At 32.8% G+C, this 21,072-nt stretch overlaps 1 long non-coding RNA gene across 1 annotated transcript; it reads left to right on the forward strand.

The window, feature by feature from the left end:
* Window positions 1–11,915: 11,915 nt before the first annotated feature.
* Window positions 11,916–13,400, forward strand: LOC145570794 (uncharacterized). Its single transcript, XR_014096555.1, has 4 exons — window positions 11,916–12,035; window positions 12,132–12,193; window positions 12,652–12,789; window positions 13,266–13,400. It is a non-coding gene; the product is annotated as an uncharacterized LOC145570794 (long non-coding RNA).
* Window positions 13,401–21,072: the final 7,672 nt, after the last annotated feature.

Consider the following 21,072-nt stretch of genomic DNA (forward strand, 5'->3'; position numbering starts at 1 on the left):
TTGCTTCTGTTTGGATCAGAATGGTGTCAACACTAGTAAAAGTAATGCGCAAAATTATTCCTGGTACTGATGAATTAGGTAGTTGTGCAATTACTCACATGGAAATGATTTTGACACCCATTATGAGAGCAGAATTTTCCATATTCCTCTTTTAAAGGTGTGCTAAAATCCATAATGGATTGCCAAAATCAGCATCCTTTCTCGAAGGCTATACTTTCTTGGAAATTAGTATGATAAGAAATATCTAAAATGTCTTCAAAAAAAAAAAAAAAAAAAGAAATATCTAAAATGATTCTCGATTTGATCGGTAATTTATTTTATTTAAAACACAATTTGATTGGTAATTAGGTCTCATGTAGGTCATTCAATTAATGGATTAGATACGCTATCATGGTTACCTAATTTGTGAGTACAAGGTTGAATCCCAAGCCTAATAGGTTTTTCGATCTAGCATTTGCGGGCTATACGTATACTTGGAAGTAAGAGGATTGTCACCTCCAATTATCATCATTTGGTAGGATTCGATCCTAACTTTAGAATCTAAGGAAAAACTCTACTAAGGTGTTTGGTTGATACGGGATTTTATTTTCCATAAGCAATTGCATTTCATTGGAATTAAATTCCCACATTCAATTTCCTAGGAATTGCATAAATTTGTTTGGTTGCTATAAAGGACATTGTAATTCATGGGAATTTTGAGTTACCAAGGGGGGCCTTGGTAATTTATTTACCACATTTTGTAGGAATTGAAAATTCCTATATATTTCACTTTTTATAACCAATCAAACAAACCCCCAATTTCTAAATTTCCATGATTTTTCAATTCCTCCATTTTTTTTTTGTTTAGCCAAACAAGGCCTAAGTGTACCAAGTTTGTACAATACTGTATTTTTTTACCATAATTTTGATAGAATTCAACTAAAGTTCCAATAATGACTACCTACAAATAAGCTAGTTTCTTATACGTAGTCTTATATATAAGGAGCTAAAAATAGAAAAATCACGTAAATATATAATATTAATTACATTGATTATTACGTGATATTTAAATTAATATGAGTACTATTCTAAATCTTATCGGCTAAATATAGCATTACCAAAAAAATTACTCGTATAATTTTTGTTGCATGTGTCTGTAGTTATTTGGCACAATCATGGGGAGTTTTTCCCCGAGTTTTTAGAGAGTCACGTAGGAAGTAATTTTCTTAGCGCGTCATGTATGATTATAAATTTACGTTGTAGCCAATTAAATAAGAGAATAATAATTTCTTCTACAATTAAATAATTCAAATGCCACGTAAGCAAAATTGATGAATGGGATTTTAAATTAATTAAATACAAAATATTATCTTTTGAGATTAGGAATTATATCTAATATTTTAAAACTAATTTAATATAATAACAATTTCAATCACATAAATATGAAAAATATTTTTTTTAAAAAAATACTAACAAACCGTGCATCGCACGGGCTTCATATAGTAATAATATAAGTGAAACCAAAAACAGTATTGTAAATAGTTTATATATATGAAAAAAATGAATACAATTTTCATAGAAGTTATAGCTGTAAAATTAAAACGATAAAAAATAAAAATTATACTTATTGAATAAAAATTGTCACCGTAAAGTATCTTATACACATACGACTTTCTTTGAGTTCTTCGAGTGATTGCCCTAAATAATGCTAAAATATAAATTAATTCCCTATATAAGCCAGTTTAAAAACTATTTTTCACAATATTGTCCACATAGGATCAGGGCCGGCTAAGGGTCTGGCCAAACAAACCCTTAGCACAGGGCCTCATAAATTGGAGGGCCCAATATTTTACAGCCCATTTATGAAAAAAAATATAAAAAATGACGTTGTTTCTCACGCAATCACACAACATCATTCAATACAGAAGAAATTCAACTTTCCAAAGTTCAAGATTTCCATATTTACGTCATCAATCTTGCAATTTCCCATAAAATTTGTATAACCTTTCTATTCCAGTCATCTTTAAATTTTCATTAACTCTTAATTTGCCAAATTCCCATTAAAACCTCTCATCTTCTCCTTCTCAATCAGCCAAATACAATATGAAATTTCTGAATTAAAACTTCTTAACTCTTGAATTATTTTCAGTGAAAAAAAATTATATTCTCGTTAATTAAATCATACTTTGTATGAAATATAGTTTTCCTTGCTATAAATTTCAACCCAATATCTTTTTTCTTATGTAACAAATGAAAGGAAAAAAGAAAAAAAAAATTTTGCTTGCTTGCTCATTGCTGGATATATGGGATTACGATTATCCATTATCCAAGGTATACTTTTCCTTTTTAATTATAAAATATAGGGAAATTCCCATTGGTACACCCCTGGTTCTGATTTTTTTCCAGTGGTACACCACTTAATTTTTGACTTCTTAATGATACACCCCAAGTTTATGCTTATTAACCAACGTGATTAATCTGTTAATCAAACGTTAATAAACCTATAACTGTGAGGTTTAAGTTCAAAAAAAGTAAAAAGACTAAACTACCCCCTTTTAAACTTTTCCCTCCAACTTTCTCACCTTTTTTATAATCCCTCCAATTTTCAACGAATTTCTCCCCCCTTTATATACTGCAAATCTGCAATACCCCTTGCTTCTCACCACCCATTCCTTTCATTTCTGTTTTCATTTGCTCAAAATCCATGGCTTCGTTTTGTAGGGGGAAGGGCAGGGGCATGTGGTTTAGACGCATATGCAGCAACTGTGTTCCTGCTAGGGTTGCTGATTTTCGCTTTTTTGACACAATATCAAATCCAGGGAGGCCTTATTACAAGTGTAGGCATTGTAGTATGTTCTTATGGGTTGATGAAGACAAGATTATAAGGGAAACAGAGCTTAGTTCTGCTAATCTAGATGAACTGTCGTATGTGAAAGTGATGAGAGAAGAGTTTTGCTGAGTTCACATAGAAGGCAAAAGAGTTTGCAGCGTATATTCACAAGGTTGTTAGGATTTCTATTGTAATGTATGCGATTGTACTGGTAGTTTCCCTAAAATAAGTCATGTCAGTGTTTGAAGTTTATGTATGAAATATCTTGTATTACCTTATGAGTATTTGAATAAGAAAATGAATGAGTTTTGCTATTTAAATTATTGCACTCTTTAATACATTTGCCAAAATTGAGACACGTGAAATTCAATAAAAACTTGAGTTTAATTGCTTCAATACAGGTTCATTACAACCAATTCAAAGTGTAGCATAAAAATCTTACTAATATGCTCAAAGACTAATTAAGAGTTAATCATCTCAGCATTAAAAACTAAGTGTTGTAGTTTGCAAAAAAAAAAAAAATAATAATAAAATAAAAAAAATTAAAAAAAATAACATCTTCACATTGTCAATGACTAAGCTTATTTTGACCAAAAAAAAAAAAAAAAAAAAAACATTGTCATTGACTACTTTCTTCACATATGAGTTCGAGACTCAGAAAATGGTTGACTTTGTAGCTGTAGTGAAGCATTCAATTGTGTTGCAGCTTCAAAGTTTTTGCCTTTCCTTCCTCTAGCTTTTCTGAGCAGACTGCTTAGGTTGATTTCCTTTCTTCTGAGCAGGCTCTTTGTCTTTCTTCTGAACAAGCTGCAATCTCTTCTTCTAAGTGGACTAATTCTGCTTCCCTTTCCCTTTGTTAGTGGTAGCCTCAGCTTTTTTTGCTACTTCCCTAGCTGCCTTTGCTGCATTAGACCGATCTCTCACTCTTGGGTTCTTGATTACAACAGGCTCATCTGTTGCTCTTAACTCTTTTCTAGTTAGACCCCCTTTGTATGTTCTCATATTGTGCCAAAAACATCCACAATTTTGGCATTTGACTGTCCTTGAGCTTTTTCCTAGTTCCACCTCTCCTTCTTCTCTTGTTCTATTATATTCCTACCAGGCCTGCCAATCCCGCTCTTCATTTTTGGAGGCAGTACAAGTAGAGGTGAGTCATCTTCTAGCCATTGTTCTGTATCAGGAATAGGGTTGATATGAACACTATACGTCTGTCTATAAGTCTTTACATAAAACCAGGATCTAACATAGTCATGGGGGACTAATTTTGCATCTATCAGTGCTCTTATTATATGCCTGCAGGGTATCCCTGATAATTGTCAACCCCCACAAGAACATATCTTGCTTTTAAGGCTCATAGGGAACTGTGACTTTACTTCATGGATCTCATATTCCCCTGTTTTTGACTTGAAAGCCTTACATGATGAGTTTTCCTTGCCAATTTCCTTAACCATTTTTGCAATTTTAGGGTAGATATCATCTTCTTTCCATTTTAATCCTTTTTATGCCTGACATTTTCATGCCTAGTTGCAATCCTAACCATGCATACCCTTCTTATCCCTGCATTTTGCAAACATTTCATCAAGGTTATCTTTTCATATTAAGCTAGTTAAAATGACAAACAAAAAGTATTTCATACCTTTAAGCAATGTTAAAACTGGCCTACATCTGTCAACTCCTAGAGTAAAGTTAAAGCTTTCCACAAAGTTTGAAGTGTTTGCATCATTTCAAACATTTAGGTCAAACTTGTGCTTAGTCCACTTGGATTGATCTCCCAAATCTGCAAACCACTTCATCACATCTTCCCTAGCTTCCTTCTTCAACCTTTCCATAGCCTTTCTGAAAGTGAAGGCACTTGTGGCATTACAAGCCCTCAAAAACAGTATGTACATCAAAGGGCCAGGAAACACTTTCTTGTAGTTCTTGCTTAGATGCCTACAACAATATCTCCTTTTTGCTTCTGGCCATAATTTCTCAAGTGCCAAATCAACCCCCTACAACATTCAACATATAGTATAGGTAAAAAATAATGCATGTTTGAAAATAAAAATTGAAAGTAAATGTAAGAGTGTTTACCTTTTGTAAATCAAGAATGATAGTCCAGTCTTTCCTTGAAGAGTCTTTAACAATATTCAACAAATGCCAAAAGAAGAAAGACCAACTCTCCTTATCTTCTACCCCAACTATTGCATAAGCTATGGGGTATATCTCATTATTGGCATCCAACCCCACTACTGAAAGTAAGATCCCTCCATAATTACCTTTTAGGTGTGTTCCATCCACACCAATTAAAGGCCTGAACCCTCTTAAAAAGCCTTTCCATTGACCATGAAAGAAATGAAAATGCTACTAAAAAGTCTAGGCCTTTCAACAGTTTGTAACTTATACCAAGCACAAAAAGCCTTGGATTCTGGATTAGTAAGCATAATAACTTTAGCATACAGTGGAAACTTTGAATAAAATTCATCATGTCCACCAAACAACTCATTAATCAAATAATTCTTCAATCTATATAGAGTTGGTTGCTTCATATAAGTACCTTATCTTAGAAAGAGAAGCTCATTCAAAGCTTTAACTGGAATGTTTAGGTTAGCTCTAATGTCTTCCATTACCTTTTCCGATGCCCATTTCACATTACATATGGGATTATAAGTTTCCAACCCCCTGCATGTGTGAAACTTGGGCCAGATTTTCTTTATAGCCCAAGTCCTTCCATCTGGAAACTTGCTTGCATGTATCCTCCATTCACAGGGCTTCTGAAGAGCATATGGCAGTGTACCTCCTATTGTCTGCAAATACCACTGTGATTGCAAAACCTTCTTGCACAACATAGTCCTTGAGAGTATCCTTGAAGTGTGCCTTGTCAGTAAACAACATCCATGGCCTCAGTTTTATTTTGCCAAATTCCCTATCTTCATACATCTCACCATTTTTGTATAAATTATCAAAAAGTAGTCATCATCATTGTCATAATTTATGAAGACATACCATTTGATAGATTTCCACCTGTCCCTCACTTTAGGAACTCTTCTAATACCCTCCAACTCATCAGTTGGAACATCTCCCGATGATATCACTTCCCCATCTGAGTCAAACCCATCTTCTGGATCACCTCCCTCATCTGAATCATCTCCCTCATCTAGATCACCTCCCTCATCTGGATCATATCCATCATCTGGACCATCACATCATCTGGATCATCTCCATCATCAACAACAAAATTCATCTTTCTCCTCACAGGTGCATGGACAGCTGCACTACTACACTCACCTTGTTTCTCCTTTTTCTTATAACCAACCCATATACCCTTCTTAACAGGTGTGCTTTTAGGGATTCTCCTTCTGAATAAAGAGGGATCAGATGGCTTACTATCTGGGGCAGCAGGGAATAGTGACATCAGGAGAAAATCTTGGACTCCTTCTAAAGGTTAAAGTTTTGAAGACTATGTTTGGTGATTTAGGTGAGGGAGGTAAGTTCATTTGGGAAACCATAGGCTGCTTGGTAATAGTAGATTTAGTCTTACTCTTGCCTTTTCCCTTTTTCAAACTAGCTTCAAATTCTTTCCTACCCTTAGTGTACTCCTCTCTAGACTGTTTCTCACTATTTTCATTATATTCATCTTGCATATCTGTCCAAGTATAATCAGTCATAGTGTAATAACCATCTTCATTTACATTGATCTCATTAAGAGATAGATTGAGCATTAAAACCTGATGCCATTTCAAACAACTCCTTAGTTTTCTTCCTAGGTGTAAGTTTAGTCAATGTTAGTTGGGATGGTTGTGGTTGCATAGGGTTAGAAGTTGGTGTTTGTCTTGGTGGTGCAAAGAACCAATTTATGGGCGGTTCTTGTGGTTGCATAGGGTTAGAAACTGGTGGTGGTGGTTCATTACCAGGTTTTTTTAATTTCTTAAACTCTAACACATACTTATACAATTTACTAGGCTTGGTAGTAGTGCCAACCCATATATGAATGATGTCATCATTAGGGAAAACACTTAAAACATTTTCAACAAGTCTCCATCATTTAACAATGGCCAATGTCTCTCTTTATAGCATAATATAAGGTTGGGTTAAGGAGACCAAGTGGAGGAACCGAATTAAGAGCACAATCCTCATATTCAATCTCCAAATCCAACAGACAACAAGTACCCACATCCACATTAATATCTATATCTTTTCCCATATAATGAAATCTGAACACCACATTATTGTCACCCATTCTGCAAAACAAGAGAACATCCAAACTCGTACTCTTACAACATGCACCAACACATAATAAAAAATAACAACAATCAAAGATTCTATTTTTCTATCATCATCATCATTTAAAATTCACATCATCAACCAACACTTCATTATTTACAATTCAGATCATCAACCAACCATAAAGATTCTATTTTTCTATCATCATCATGCTTTATCACTTAATTCACAACATAATCATCAAGAAAACAACAATTTAACTAGAAATCATCATATCATCCATAACATCCCATAACATCGAAATTCAACAACAAAACACTAGGGTTATGAATTACCTGGTAAGAGAGCATATTTTCCTTGGATCTTGACGCAATTCACGAATTCAACATGCAACAAACCCTAGAAATTAGTTCTATATGATCTTTTTGAATGGAACAGGGGAGTTTTCTTCAGAGAAGTCTAATCGACATAAATGATGATGTAATTGGGTTGAATAAAGCAGTTGGAGGGGAAGGGTTTAGGGGAGAGTTTTAAAAGGGGTAGTTTAGTTTTTTTTTTTAACTTAAACCTCGAAATTATAGGTTTATTAACGTATGATTAACAGATTAATCACATTGGTTAATAAGTATAAACTTGGGGTGTATCATTTAAAAGTCAAAAATTAAGTGGTCTACCATTGGGAAAAGTCAAAACCCGAGGTGTACCATGGGAATTTCTCTAAAAAGGCTAAAATATAAGATATTTTTAGGTTGTTATTTATGGCTATTGTATGAGCTTATTATTGAATTGATTTGAAGGTAATAATTAAGAGAAAACATTAATCTTACAGAGCATTCTCTTATGAGTACTAAAATGTAATTTGAAATTATGAGTTGAACCATGCATTTTAAAGGATTGAAAATATAAAAATGTTCAATCAATAAATTTCTTGGTTACCTGATAATTGGCAATTGGCATCTAATTGAATTAATTACATATTAAATTGATTTTTAGATATTTTTAATATATAAATTTAATAGAATTTTCGTATAATACGTAAATTGCACACATTTTTTTAAAGAGGGCCCAATATTTAAAATTAGAACAGGGCCCCCAAAATATTTGAGACGGCTCTGCATAGGATTGGAATTTGGCAGTATTGAACCGCCAATACCAATAGAGGTTCTATATATAGAACCACTAATACTATTAGGGTAACTATAATAGAACCGCTAATACCATTAAAGGTTCAAAAATAAAACCGCTAATACCATTAGAGGTTCTATGAATAGAACCTCCACTTTTGCTTTCACTGGAGCCTCTTTATATAGAACGGCTAATGGTATTAGAGGTTTTACGTAAAGAACTACTAATAGCAATAGAGGTTCTATGCATGAAACCTCTAGAACCGCTAATACCAATAGAGGTTCCATGCATATAACCTCTTATACCATTAGAGGTTCTATATTAGTAAAAACCGCCAACAATGTTAGCGGTTTTATACTTAAAAAAATCGAACGTTGAAACCGAGCCTACGTGAACGGTATTGTGATAAATAGTTTTAAAACTAATGTATATAAGGAATTAATTTATATTATTATATTATTTTGGTTCTTCCTCTGCTACAGAGTCAGAGAGCACCACTCAAAATCTTATAAAGTCACAAACTAATGAAATATTTCTTAGCCAAGCCGAAATTAGTTATCTTTTATCTACAAAACTAGATATTCTTAGCCAAAATTTGATTAGATATTATTTTAATCTTTACGTTATGTTGTAGCCTTTTTTTTTTCCTTCTCATCTTTCACCTTTTAACTGAGAATAACTTAGATAAAATGGGTAAATAAAAATTTAGAAAAATTTCACTTTTGCTATCACTTAAACACCCCCTACTTCACTTTTGCTACCCATCAAACACTTAATTTATTTTTGCTAATTTTGTTACCACTTTACACTTTCAGTTACAATTTTCTTTAGTGAGATCAACAACCCTCATTGTCACCCCTCCCTCCTCAGACACCTTCGACCCACCATGATTTTTTTTATTTACAAAAAAAAAAAAAAAAAAAAACACCCAGCCACCATCGCTGCCAGCAACCCCCCCTCTCCCCTGCCGGCGCCGGTGACAGCCTACCTCCCTCCCTTATCCCCCTTCTCGCTGCCCCAACCCCTAACTCAAAACTGAAAAACAACCCCCTCCCCACCCCCACTTGAATCGCCCCCTCCCCTTCCCCCACCCTGAATCGACCCCCTTCCCCTTCCCCCACCTAAAACAGCAACCCCTAACTCTTAAACACCAACTCGACACCACCATAAATGAAACCCTAAATCCCGTTTAGGGTGGTTTCAGTGTTTTAAGGGTTAAGGGTGGCGATTTTGGGTGGGGGAAGGGGAGGTGGACCGAATCCGGTAGGGGGATGGGGAGGGGCTTTGGCAACGAGAAGGGGATAAGGGAGAGGGTGGGGCTGCATAGGTGGAGGAGGGGGAGTGGAGTCTTCGGCGTCGGGTGACGTTTTGGGCGCTTGCAGGAGGAGGGTTGCTGACGAGAGGTGGTTGGGTTTTTCTTTTTAAAAAAAAAAAAAATCTTTAATTTTTGAATAAACTTAACGGATTATGTTAAGTGGTAGCAATTTCCAACAAGGAAAAGTATTGTGTAGAACGGACTCATGTGAGTCCAATCATACCCAAAAAAATTAATTGTTAGAATTTAGATAATAATGGTCAGATATTAGATAATAAGTATCACGAATTAGATAATAAGTGTCAGAAATTAGATATTATTGGTCAGGTATTAGATAATAAGTATCAGAAATTAGATATTATTTGTCAGGTATTAGATAATAAGTATCAAAAATTAGATAATATTAGTTAGATATTAGATAATAAGTATCAGAAATTAGATGCTAAGTGTCAGAAATTAGATAATATTGGTCAGGTTTTAGATAATAAGTATCAGAAATTAGATAATAATGATCATGTATTAGATAATATTGGTCAGAAATTAGATGTTTTTCTCTACCTACCTCGTGATCAATTGAATGTCCCTGACATTCTAAAGTGCAACAAAAGCCTTGTGAAATTGGATTTAACTGGATGCTATCTTCTAAAAGATTACGAAGATGACTTGGAGTCAGAGTTCTCAGTCTTAAAGAAGTTGATCTTGAGATATTCGGATATAGACGATCAGATGCTTACTAAGTTGGGGAGGATCTGCCCCAGATTGAGCTACCTGAATCTGCAGAAACCAGAACGTGACAGAAGCAGGGCTAAAGGAAGTGGTGAAATCGTGTAAACGACTGAGATCCTTGTCCTTATGTTGTAAGAATACGGATATCAATTTAATATCATGGAGGGGGTGTAGGGAATTATAGGTACTACGCAGCGGAAAAACATGAATCATATTCATACAGTACCTAATCCCAAGATCTAATGCATAACACATAAAGAACATATAATCGTACCTTTGAAGCGTGATTCCACGTGCGATCGAGCAAGAACAATGGGAGATAAAAGAACCCTAAGCGTGATTCCTCTACTTAGTCCACGAGCATGGATTAAACCTCCACTAATGCTAGTTAGTTGTGACTGAACACTTCAATCAACCTTCAACGAATATTTAAGACACGAACACACCACAACACCACCCACGCGCCACCACGTGCGCCACCCGGGGAGGAGGGCCGTACGGACAGGGAGGAGAGAGAGAGAGGGCCGAGTAGAGAGAGAGAGAGAGTTAGGGTTTTTGGGAAACTTGGTTGCTTGTGTGACAATTCACTGTTTGTCAAATGTTATTATTATTATAACCCTAGGAATGGTTTATATTTATAGATCATATCTAGAAATAAAACCATGTCAAGTCCAAAAGGTATGTCATGAACTCATGAGGCCCAATAATGGGCCTCTAATTTGTTTAACACAATACTCTTATGTGTGATCTTGTAGGATCCACTCTATAAGGCTTTGGGCCATTTAGCTAGCCCAAAGATCAATTGTCATATCTAGCACCAAACATTGACAACCCTATAGAATGAACTAATTATCTCCATAGTCGTAATCCTTGATATATCTAGTAATTGCACTTATCAAAGACATAACTCCTTCAGGGGCAGGGGGAGGGGGAGGGTCGCCGATCGCCGGAAGGGGAGGGTCACCGGCCGCCAACAGGGGATTAGGCAGTGGGATTGGGAGGGGGGTGAATGTGTGCATTATAAACCGGACTCACGTGAGTCCATTCTACGCAAAACCTTCTCTTTTAACAAACTTGTGTTTTTTAATGGCAGTAAAATAAAATAAAATTTTTTCATGGTAGCAAAAGTGAAAATTTCCAAAAATTTATGGTCATAGTTTTCTTCCTGCTCGACACTCATGACCCATACCTTACACTTAACAATATACTTTTTGTGTTTCTTTAGTTGATATGTTTCTCTAGTCACGTTTACCAATGCACAAATTCAACCATTAATATTTTAAATTACCGACAAGCAAACATTATAAAAAAAATTTATATTTTCAAAATATATATCGTGACAAATCTAACTAGATCGTACATGACTATATTTTTCATTATTTATAAATCAATAAGCACGATCGAAAAAAAGTGTGAATAATGCTAAAGTCAAAACATGTCAACTAAAAAAAAAACGAAGGTAGAAGGAAAAAATAGTTTGATATATATATATATATATATATATATATATATATATATATATATATATATATATATATATATAGGGAGAGGCTCATGTGAGAACACCTCTCTTATATGAGAACACTTTATATGTGAGAATAATTTATTACCATTGGATCAAACAAGATCCAACGCTCCACATCTACCCTGGTCAAAATAATGGAAATATTGTAAATTTTAGATTGTATACAAGAAAAATTAAAAAAAATTGTCCAGCTTTTTCTCTCTCAAGAAATTGAACCAGCTCTTCCCTTTCTCTCTCTTCTTTCCCCAAAAATTTCTGAACGAACACTGGTTTGATCGATCTTAATGCTAAGATATCTTTGAATTTCGACTTGAATCTACAAATATTGTTAGGTATTTGCTGTTTTAACTATTTTTCCTTTGATATTTGGCTTCAATGTTCAAATTTTTGTATTGAATAAGGTTTTTGTGATTTTGTTGAAACCCTAGAAATCGCAAATTCTTCATCAAATGGATTCAATCTAAGCTATTACTACTTATGAACGAAGGATGTAAGTATCAATTTATTGATTTTGGGCATTTTACTTTGTTTTTATGTGAATTTTGGTAGTATCAATTTAAATTGAAGGATAATAATATTGGTGCTCTAAAGCTATGCTCTTGAATCTGTTAGTTTATAGGAAATTGATTGTTTATTTTGGGATGTTTACTTATTGGATTTAATGGATCAATAATATGATTATGATGTATTTCTCTCTCTTCTTCATTATCATCATTGTTTATAATCTGCAATAGTATTCTTGATGTTTGATTTTTTGCAAATTTAGAAATCACTTTTAGATGCTCATAACCTATTCGATAAAATGTCAAGCTGAAATTTAACTGCATGTTGCGTGTATGATTATGTAAATCAATATTGTTGTTTTGACTATCTTAGCTTAGATTAGAAAGTGTAACCTTGTTTTTAATCTCTGTTTTAAGCTTCTAACATACTTTTTTTTTCAAATAGAGATGGTGATGAAGCACTTGTCAAAAAGAAAAAAAGTGATGGTGATGATGAAGCTGTAAAAATTGATGATCAGTGGTCTAGAAGTCCAATTGTGGAGTCATCTTTACTAGAAGCTATAAACAATGATCAAATTCAAAGGTTGGTTATCATCCATGGATATTGTTCAATTTTTTATAAATGTTAGATGTGTTCTAAAATTTTACTCATATGTTTTTTTTTTTTTTTTTTTTTGAGATTAAATTTTACTCATATGTTCTAAAACTTTACTTTTATGTTCTAAATTTAATTCAATTCTAATTTTAATTCTTATTTTACTCACATTTTATGTTTTCTACTAGAATTTTGTTGAGTATGCAGTATATATACATTCTAGTTCAGTTGTTAATTTTTGCTACAACTTTATATATGTCTAAATTTTTTACCCATATGTTCTAAATTTTTGTACATATGTTCTAAATTTAAACTCATAAGTTCCAAATTGTATAATGTAAGTAGCAGATTTAATTGAATCATGTAAGTTGTGTAAATCTTTTTTTTTTTTTTTATAATGATGTAAATTAAAAAATGGGATAGCGGATACCAAAGTCTAATGATTTTATCTTATTATATTGCAGATCGATCAAATGAAGAAATTGAGGGTGGATTTTTGTGCTAAAATATTATCACACAAGGAAAATGAGCTACATCATGAGATTACTTCAAGATCACGGAAATGGCGAAAGAAAATAATTTGTAATAAAATTTTAGAAATAGCATGTAGAATTTTATATAATATAATTATACTAAAACTATTTTTCTAAAAGGTTGTGTTCGAATATATAAGCTTGTCTTGTCTTTCTTGTGATCTACTTCATTGTTATGCATGCAAGAATATAAAAATACAATTTATTATATATTAATACTCATATGTTCCAAATTTTTATCCATATGCTATAAATATTAATGTGAAAATATATAATGTTATATAAATTTTTATGTTCTAAATTGCTATTTAGAAATCCCCTTAGAACAAAAATATAGCATGTTATTGTAAAATATTAGTCATATGTTCTAATTTTTTACCCATAAGCCCATAAGTTCTAAATTTTTATAAATTTGTTCTAAATTATTACTCATATGTTCTAAAATTTTAGCCTTATGTTCTAAATTATATGTTTATATATGTTTTAAATTATAACTCATATTTTTTATATTAAAACTCATATATTCCATTTTTTTACTCATATCCTCCCACCCAAATACATCTGAATGAAATTTAAAGTCATGCAGCACACCCTCCCACCAATTTAAATCATTATGGTCTAAATTTTTAATTTTGAAATCCCATCGAAAACATACAAAACACATATCATGAATTAAAAAATAGTACTTATGTATTCAAGAACTAAGAATTTAAGTGATAAATTTTAATCATATGGTCTAAATTAAAATTTTGAAATCGCAACGGAAATATACAACACACATGATTACTTATTATAACTCATATGTTCTAAATTTTTAGTCATATGTTCTAAATTTTTAGTCATATGTTCTAAACTTCAATACATACGAAGTATATGTATTAAATTCAAACTATAATCATTTTTATACTACAAAAAAAAGTGTTATTCAATACACAGATTCAAAAAAATGTTCTAAAATCATTAAGTATTATCTAACTTTCTTTGGATAATTTTGAATATCATGGTGACTCAATTCCACACAACATATGCTAGTAGCATTATTTTCAACATTACTTCTTGCATTCCTCTTAGCTTCCAAATTCAGCCTCAATCATTGAAGATTAATCACAAGGTCTTTGATATCTTCATCATCGCCCTCTGCCAAACTAACACAATCATGTTTTGAACAACCACTCAAATGATTCAATATCTTCCTTTGCTATGAAACCAGCCGCAAAAGTGATGCAACTCTTGTGATGATCAACCCTTGTAAATGGAGTAAATGCCATGTTGCACTTGTTTAGAACAAGAAGATCAAATTTCATTACACACGAAATATAGCAGTACCTATTTAGAACACGTGATTAAATATTTAGAACATATGAGTAAAAATTTAGAACACGTGATTAAATATTTAGAACATATGATTTAATATTTAGAACACGTGATTAACTCAGAACAGAAGACATTATTTAGAGAATAGATTTAAGGCTGAAGTTTACTTAATTATTTAGAGCATAAAGGTAATGAGTTTATAAAACATAATTTGGACCATTAGACTAAAACTTTATAACATTAAAAATAAATTTTACAACATAAAAGCTTTGCACCCAACACGAGTGATTAATCTTTTTCTTGTTATTGAAATCTTGCCTTCCTTGCTTTGTCCTTCTTTATCATTTAGAATACTCTCAACAATAGGCTTTTTCTTCTCCTTGAAACCCTGTTTGTTGCATAAGACATATTGGAATGCCAATTTTTTCTCTGTATGCCTTTTACTGGTAGACTTCCTAGTGTTAAAACCAGCAGCAAGTGCATATGATTTATAAAATTCAACACCCTCATCAACACTATTAAATTTCATTCCTATTGCAGGTTTTAACTCATTGCGGCACATAGGAAACCATTCTTTTGTTCCTCCGGGAGTTAATATAGGTACTACTGTAGGAGTAGTTGGCACACTTGCATTGACATTAGAAACATAATCAAGTTGTTCGTTGTTGTTAATTATTTCTGCACAAAAGTAATTTTAACAAGTTAAAAAAAATTTAGAACAAATGAATAAAATTTTAGAACATATGATTTAATATTTACAACACATGATTAAATCAGAACAGAAGACATTATTTAGAGCATAGATTTAAGACTAAAGTTTAATTAATTATTTACAGCATAATTTGGAACATTAGACTAAAACTTTAGAACACATGATCAAATATTTAGAACACATGATTTTAGACATCCCATTAGAAAAATCAAAACATGTTCCAAAATTTTACTCATTTGTTCTAAAATCAAATGATCCAAATTATTTATCAAATTTCACTCATCAACATTCTCATTTATTACTTTCCGTTGTTTTCCTACCAACATGTTCTAATTTTATACACACATGTTCCAATTTTATACACACATGTTCTAAAATTTTCAACCATGTTCTACGATTTTGGACATGTTGTACATAAAAACATCCAAGTTTAAAAAAAAAAAAAAAAAAAAAAAAAAACTGCTTCATTATTTGCTTGTTCATCCATAATTGTCAACCTAATATAATGAACCTGCAAAAATAAATTCAATCCAAGCAATTAAGTTTAATAAATTCCACATCAAAGAAAAAAGCACTCCACATAATCAAACATAAAGCAAACAAATGCTTGATGAAAATGGAACATAATCAAACATAAAGCAAACATAATCGAAAATCGAACAAAATCGCAGCAAACAAAATCATAAGAATTAAAATTGCAGCAAACATAATCAAACAAAATCATATAGTAAATCGAACAAAATCGCAGCAAACATAATCAAACAAAATCGCAGCAAAAAATTGAAGCAAAAAATCGAAAAATCGCATAAGAACACTAAAATTTTCCAGAACACTAAAATCGAAAATTAGAACATCAAATCTGTAAATTTTAACGAAAATACTAAATTAAGATCACTCATTACTAAAATTATAACAAAAATCCAACATTCAAACCATGAAATTCGAAAATTACTGACAAAAATTAAGGAAAAATCTAACAGAACTTTTGTTGATTATTTACCCGAATAATCTATGAAGCTTGTTGATTCTTGCTATTGCTGAAATCTGACAAAAATCGAACGGAATTCTTTGCGTCGCCCCTTTATAAACAAGCGACGCAAATGACTCTTCAGATAAACTTTTTTTGTTATTTGCGTCGCTCCTTTATAAACAAGCGACGCAAATGACTCTTCCAATAAACTTATTTTTTGTTATTTGCGTCACTTGTTTATATAGGAGTGACGCAAATGACTGAGTAGACAATACAAAACTGCTGTATTTGCGTCACTTGTTTGTTTAATGAGTGACGCAAATGAGGTGAATTTTTTTTTTTTTAATTATAATATAATAATTGCCTTGTATATGTTTGTAGTACCTGTTTTCCTAGGTATAAAGTAATATGCTAACGCTAATATAATTGAAATTAAAATGCAATATTATTGAATAATGCAAATGTAAATTTCGGCAGAGTCTCCTTTGTAATTTGGCCTACCCATAAAATTTCCAAACCATGTTTCTTAACCAAATCAACGTATAATACAACTCCAACTTCTAGACTTAAACTTAAAGGTAGAAGTACCTCAAAAGCTCAACCTAGAGTTCAAAACGTGGTAACTACTGATTACTGACTATAGTATACAATTTCGCCCAAGCGAGCAAGAGGCATATGGCAGCTTGCCTATTGTGACCAGAAGTGAGACAGAGCCCTTCCATTTTTGCAGGCCGCAACACACTCAAGCACATATTCTCTGAGCTTCTTCTGGACTTCTTCCATTGGCAAGCAGGCATCAACCATCTGTTATCATTCAGCATCGTATGAAAATCTAGATGGCATTATTACGGAATTTGATGAAACAACAACTATCTCACAGAATCTAGTTAAAAAACATAATTTACAAAAATAAAAAGAACATTGCAAGAAACTGAAACATGTTTAAGTAAAAGAAAATTAGTATAACATGCACAACATAATATTGCAGGCATCACTATAATGACACTATGCAAGATAAAGTCACCACTGTCAAACCTATTAACCTTACAGCCTTACCAAAATTGTATGATGCAAGCTATGAAAAAACTAAGATTTGGTTTAACAGCCATGTCTCAGATCTTACCAAATAAATGGTACGCCCCATAAATTCTTATCAGTGAAACTAAAGGCAAAATTCCTATCATGCCTATTTGAATGAAAGTATACCTCTGGTGATATATCAAGGTATAAGACCATGTCTGGAGCCAGCAATCCTATCTCTGGTGCCTGCACAAAGAGAATTGTGATCATATTGCGACTAAATAGAGATATGCCTGAGTGAACTGGTTGATTACTAAGAGTTGGAATCTTCAAAGCAAGTTGTCAACATACATCACACTCACTCGAAGATGGGTTTTCAACAACTGTAATTACTATATATTATTTCCTTATATCATCCATTCTCTCTTTACATAATGCTTCATAGAATGCCATTGTTACCAAACCAAAAGAGTTAAACAATACTTTTAATCCTTACACTTTCACAAGTCATGGGATTATGAAAAGTCAGTAACCAATTTTATAGAACATTCATGAATCTGTAATTGTAGATGACAAAGTCAACAACTAAACAAGCATATCACCAAAAAAACAGATTCATGAAGAAGTAAAGTTTACAACTTTAAATCACATTCTGAACTCCTGTCCCAATATACTTGTATATATTTCAAAATCTCAGGGGAATAAAGACAGTTTTTTAAAAGTAATCTATCATAATTCCAACTACAATCTCCAGAATGTAATATAACCGAGAACGAATTACCCAAATTAACCAATAAATAACAACATAGAAAGGAATTAGATTCAGCTAAACATAACATCAAACACATGGTATGCAACTCACAAATTATGTATAAAAAAACAATCATAAAAAGAAAAAAGAAACAACCTTTTCTCCCAACAATTAGCACTGAACAAAAGATGAATAGTATGATCATCCAAATTAGATTGATTGGAAAGATAAGCAGAGATCATCTGCCCAACAGCAGTATTTCGATCCGGAAACCGCCATAACTCAGCAGAACACCCAATACTTTGCAAGTGAGAGAGAAGCTGAATACACTGAGAGCTCTTTCCACTTCGATCCAACCCTTCTAATACAACCAAAGCACCTCTTGATTATAGACTGACCTGTGAAAGAGGGTTCATATTTAAGCCAGGGTGATTACAACCCTAACAGTCATGCAAATCGGACTTGGAAATGAGTATGTGAGGTTGCTCTCTCTCTCTCTCGGGGGAAAGAGAGTTGTTGAGCTAAAAGAAAGAATGAAAAATAGTTACTCTAGCAATGCTTCACAAGATCAAAATCATGAATGATATTATAAACAATGGTCATGAATGATATTTGGGCTATGAAACTCATGTTTAGAGCAAGGATAGGTTTGAAGCTGATAAAAATTAACCTATACACAATTCTATTTGATGGTTGTCAACTAGACCAAAACCTAATGCAGAGGAAAATCTTAGCAAAATTGAAGTTTTACTGGCCAATATTCGCACAAACTATTGGCCATCAAATCAAAGCATCATGCTTCCCTAGAATGTAAGGTGTGTGTACTACATAGACGGTTCTTGTATAATGCAAAGTACTTGTTTCGGTATAAGGATAAAAAGAAAAGGTATTAGGCATGAATTTTGAAAGAAAAATCATGCATAACAACTAACTTAATCAAATTCATCATTTCTTGTACTGATACATAATCCCAATCCCAAATTGTAGCATGCAGAAAAAACATCAAAAATCTTTTTTCCATCCAAAACAATGACATTTATAGATTAAGTTCCGGAATTACAAAATCAGGAGGAGAACTATAATAATTACATAAAAAGCACTCCCTACTCCAAACACAAAACAAAAACAAAACCCTCAACCTCGTCCATACAACATGACATACACAAGGTCGCACAACAAGAGGTATTGTATCGACTACGAAGACAATCTGCTTTCATACTTTCACAATCTACATTCTACATAGCAAAAAAGATTGGCACAAACAATAACAGTATGACAACTACATGAAAACATTCACATTTGCAACCTAAACCGCCCCCATAAGGTGATCAGTCTAGGGAAAAACACACTCAAACAACACAAATTCCAGCTAAAATCCTCAACTCAGCAAAGAAAACACAAATTCCAGCTGAAATCATCAACTTAACCAATAAAAACACAAATTTTTATCTAATTGAGCTTTATCTAACAACTACCTCTTTCGCGGCAGTAGCATAGCCGTGAGATCCGAAAGCTGGAGCAGATGGTCCAGAATTCCTGTGAATTTGACGCCCTAGCACCTGAATAACATCACAACAACATCAATTTCCATCAATTCAAAAATCACACAAACATTTTAAAAAATTACAATCAATTCAAGAAATTGTTCTAAAATTTTACCGAAACACCACCACGAACAGCTTTTCGCCGCGCAATCCCTAACATATTTCTACAACCAAAAAAAAATTCAACGCAATTAATTTTCAAATATTTTCTAATACCTGATTTTGAAAATTCAAAAATCAAAAATTCATACAACAAAAATTCGGATCTAAATTTTTGACTGAAATTCGAACAAAAATTATTTATGACTGAAATGGGACGAATTTCTTAGGGTATATTGCGTCGCTGCCAAAAACCCTAGAAATCCCCCCACGAAATCCCCCAATCGAACTTGAAGACCGAAATTGAATTTTTTGGGGCTTTTAGGGTTCGAATTTGTATGCTTTTGAGTTGATTTTTTGCTCGAAATGGGGGATTTTTGGTCGGAAACAATCAATTTTTCTGGGTTTAAGGCTTCGAATTTCTTAGGGTTTTTGGTCTAAATTTTTGCTCGAAATTGCTCGAATTTGCAGCCGATTATGGGTCTTCGACTTCACTGCAATTTCAGATGTTAAATTTGCTGGGGAAACGCAAGTTTTTGGCCGAATTTGTTGGATTTCAGAGACAAATTTGTGGGTGTTTTGCTGTAGAAATTCGCTGGAATTTAAGAACTCTTGTTTTTTTTTTCTTTTTGTATAGTGAATGTAGGTACCTGATGAAAAACTAAGGTAAAAAACGCAGAAAAACCTAAAGCCAAAAGAGTTATTTGCGTCACTTTATTATAAAAAAGCGACGCAAATAACCTTGTTTATAATGTTGTACAATGTACATATGCGTCGCTCATTAGTAAAAGAGTGACGCAATTTACTTAATCACTTATTTGCGTCGCTTGCTAACTAATGAGTGACGCAAATAAGTTTATTAATTGCGTCGCTTTAATAAATAGGAGCGATGCAAATGATAGAAAGCTGAAATGCACTTGAGTTTTGCGTCGCTTCTTAAATAATATGCGACGCAAATAATTTAAAAGGAAGGTAAAATAAAACATTTGCTTCGCTCCTTAGAATGAGTGACGCAAATATGGCGACGCAAATGTACATTTTTCTACTAGTGGAATTGTGTTCGAAATCCTTGAATCTCATTGAAATTGAAGCTCGTAGTTTCTTCACTCTGTTTTTCTGATTAACAAGTATATTGATGAAAAGTTTGGTTTTATTAGAGCCGTTGAGATCGTTTGATCCTAAGGCTTAGATTTGTTCTCATATATTAGAAATGTTCTCACATAAGAACCTATTCTCACCGGATCCCTCCCCTATATATATATATATATATATATATATATATATATATATATATATGAAACAGATTTAAAAAAAAAAAAAAATAATAA

The sequence above is a fragment of the Chenopodium album genome, chromosome 1 (assembly GCF_948465745.1).
Source record: "Chenopodium album chromosome 1, dcCheAlbu1.1, whole genome shotgun sequence".
Lineage (NCBI taxonomy): Eukaryota > Viridiplantae > Streptophyta > Magnoliopsida > Caryophyllales > Amaranthaceae > Chenopodium > Chenopodium album.